This window comes from Otolemur garnettii, unplaced genomic scaffold, assembly GCF_000181295.1.
Source record: "Otolemur garnettii isolate 467f Iridium unplaced genomic scaffold, OtoGar3 scaffold00174, whole genome shotgun sequence".
Lineage (NCBI taxonomy): Eukaryota > Metazoa > Chordata > Mammalia > Primates > Galagidae > Otolemur > Otolemur garnettii.
In genome coordinates, this window is record NW_003852569.1 from 1,972,660 (window position 1) to 1,976,257 (window position 3,598).

Here is a 3,598-nt window from a genome sequence, read left to right on the forward strand (position 1 = left end):
AGGTGGATAGCTTGAGGCTCCGTCTCAAAAAAAAAAAAAAAAAGATTGTTAAGGGCAGTGCCTGAGGCTCAGTGAGTAGGGTGCCAGCCCCCTATACCAAGGGTGGTGGGTTCGAACCCAGCCCCAGCCAAACTGCAATGAAAAAATAGCTGAGCATTGTGGCGGGTGCCTGTGGTCCCAGCTACTAGGGAGGCTGTGGTAAGAGAATCACCTAAGCCCAGGAGTTGAAGGTTGCTGTGAGCTGTGACACCATGGCATTCTACCGAGGGTGATAAAGTGAGACCCTGTCTCTACAAAAAAAAAAAAAGATTGTTAAATGGGGATTTGCTCAAATTGGACAATCATCACCTATTCCAGCTCCTCCAGTGGAATACCTCCTTGTACTTCCCCTTCTACTCATCTTGATTCAGCTCCCTGGATAGAGTGCTGTTATAATTCTCTGGTCTCTATTCCTATTGAAGCAGGAGAAAAATTGTAGGATTGGTCTAGAACAGTGGTTTTCAACCTTCCTAATGCCATGGTGACCCCCAACCATAAAATTATTTTCGTTGCTACTTCATAACTGTAATTTTGCTACTGTTATGAATCACAATGTTAACATCCGATATGCAGGATGTATTTAGGCGACCCTTATGAAAAGGTCATTCGAGCCCCAAAGGGATCTTGACCCACAGGTTGAGAACCGCTGGTCTAGAAGATCACCACTCCCTCATAACATTAATGATCAAGTAACTGCCAGAAAATGGGTAACTAACACTTTAACTTCAGAATCAGGAAACAGTCATAAAAATCTTAGGTGCCTTTCGGCAGCCCTTCAACCAGTAGAAGTCCTGAAGCCTACAAATGAAGTAATGCAAAATAGTTCCAGCACTGTACACTATATCATGGCCTGTATCCCACCTCCAAGACTCTTGCTAATTGGCAACATCTCTATAACAAAAATTAACCATAGTTTCATTATAAACTGTACAAATTGTAATTTACCCAATTGTGTTAGTCACATTGATCCTTTTCAGGCTATTACTATAATTGAATAAGCTTGTTTTGTTATGTTACCTGTAAATTTAATTCGACCATGGTATGATGATTCAGGTTTACAAATGTTAATTGAACTTAATAAGCATTTACATCATGGTATTACTCGTAAAAAAAGTTATAGATATGATTGTAGCAGGTATTGCAGCATTAGCTACCATCATAGCGAGTGCTGTTTCTTCAGCTTTGGCGCCCAGGTGATCTATACACACAGCCCAATATGTAAATACATTGACTCAATACACTTCTTTGGCATTATCAATGCAAGAAAAAGTAGACAAGAAATTAGGAGCCAAACGCGATGCTTTACAACAAGTAGTAACTTTTATAAAAGATGAAGTTTAAAGTTTAAAAGCATATTTACCATTGTGTTATAATGCCCAATTCCAATGAATGTGTTAACCTGAAACCCTACAATGAATCAGAATGGAATTAGGATAAAGTAAAAAATCATCTCCTAAGAATATGGTCTCATAATAATATTTGTCTTTTTTTTTTTTTTTTAGAGACAGAGTCTCACCTTGTTGCCCTTGGTAGAGTACCATGGTGTCATAGCTCACAGCAACCTCCAGCTCTTGGGTGTAGGCAATTGATTCTCTTGCCTTAGCCTCAGCCTCCTGGGTAGCTGGGACTACAGGTGCCTGCCACAACACCCGGCTACTTTTTCATTGAAGTTTGGCTGTGGTCAGGTTTGAACCCGCCACCCTCGGTATATGGGGGCGGCGCCCTACCCACTGAGCCACGAGTGCCACCCAATAATATTAGTCTTGATATGGTAAAACTTCACCAAGAAATTCAACCCATGTGTGAGTCTCATTTGGATATTTATAGTCCTGCCCAATTAGCTAAAGACATTTTCTTTTGAGATAGTCTCATTATGTTACCCTTGGTAGAGTGCTATAGCATCACAGCTCACAGCAACCTCAAACTCTTGGGCTTAAGCAATTCTCTTGCCTCAGCCTCCCAAGTATCGGGGACTATAGGCGCCTGTCACAATGCCTGGCTAGTTTTTGGTTGCAGTTGTCATTGTTTAGCAGGCCCAGGCTGGGCTCCAACCCACCAGATTCAGAGTATGTGGCTGCACCCTACTCACTGAGCTATGGGCGCCGAGCCAGCTAAAGACTTTTTTTGATAAATTACAATCTTTCAGTCCTTTAAAAAATACTAAACATTTGGACCAGCGCCCATAGCTCAGTGGTTAGGGCGCCAGCCACATACACTGGGGCTAGTGGGTTTGAACCCAGCCTGGGCCTGCTAAACAACAATGACAACTGCAGCAGCAACAAAAAAAAAAAACCAGCCGGGCATTGTAGCAGGCACCTATAGTTCCAGCTAGTTGGGAGGCTGAGGCAAAAGAATTGCTTAAGCGTAAGGTTTGAGGTTGCCATGAGCTATAATGTCACAGTACTCTACTGAGGGCAACACAGTAAGATTCTGTCTCAAAAAAAAAAAAATTAAACAGATAGCATTATGTGTATTAGAAGTATTAATACTAATTTTATTTTGTCCAGTCTTCTGCAGAGCTGGAGCCAAGCAACTTCTCCAGCTAAAATCATTTGTCCATGAATTAAAATTAAAAAATAAAAAGGGAGGAGATGTGGAGTGCAGATTGTGAGGTGGCAAGACCCCCACAGTCCTGGACCTGTGTTCAAGGATGGCCCCCAGGCTCAGCACCCATAGCTCAGTGAGTAGGGTGCCAGCCACAAACCCTGAGGCTGGCAGTTCGAGCCCGGCCTGGGCCTGCTAAACAACAATGAGGTTGTGTAAGATTTGTTTTTAAACTGTACATTGTCTTTTTTTGTATAGTTAACACACTACCAAATGTGTCTTTAGAGAGCCCTATCCTGGTGGTATTTTCAATAGGAACTAACCTTGCCTGGTACAGTATGGGGGTTGTAAATTGGCATGGAAATTTAAAGTAGGCTCTTGTTGGTGCACAGCACAAATTAATTCTATATGGGGATGGTAGTTTATTCATCTTCAGTTGTCTCTGATACAGCTTATACGAAATAATTATTGTTCTGTTAACTGAATATCACTCTGTAATTGTAAAAAAAAAGTTGCAGCTGTTTTGTTGACATTCTGAATGCTTCTAAGTAAATACAATTTTAATTGAAAAAATAAAATAAAAAATAAAAATAGAAAAACTGAGGCAAGAGGATCACTTGAGCCTAAGAGTTGGAGGTTGCTGTGAGCTATGAAGCCCTGACACTCTACCCAGGGCAGCAGCTTGAGATTCTGACTCCAAAAAAAAATAATATAAGGCTGGGCTCGGTGGCTCATGCCTGTAACTTACTTGGGAGGTTGAGGTGGATGGACTGCCTGAGCTCACAGGTTCGAGATCAGCCTGAGCCAGAGTGAGACCCTCCAGTCTCTAAAAAATAGTGAGGGATGGCTCGGCGCCTATGGCTCAAGTGGCTATAAAGCGCCAGCCACATACACCTAAGGTGGCGGGTTCGAATCCAGCCCGGGCCCGCCAAACAACAATGATGGCTGCAACCAAAAAATAGCTGGGTGTTGTGGCAGGCGCCTGTGGTCCCAGTTACTTGGGAGGCTGAGGCAA

The 3,598-nt window shown here is 42.5% G+C and overlaps 1 protein-coding gene across 1 annotated transcript in view; it reads right to left on the reverse strand.

Annotated features, from left to right (window-relative positions):
* The window catches only part of GABPB2 (GA binding protein transcription factor beta subunit 2), a 59,995-nt gene that overhangs the window by 49,889 nt on the left and 6,508 nt on the right, over positions 1 to 3,598 (reverse strand). The window contains 1 exon segment of the mRNA XM_023519432.1: positions 1,400 to 1,446. The gene's annotated coding sequence lies outside the window, so the exon portion shown is untranslated.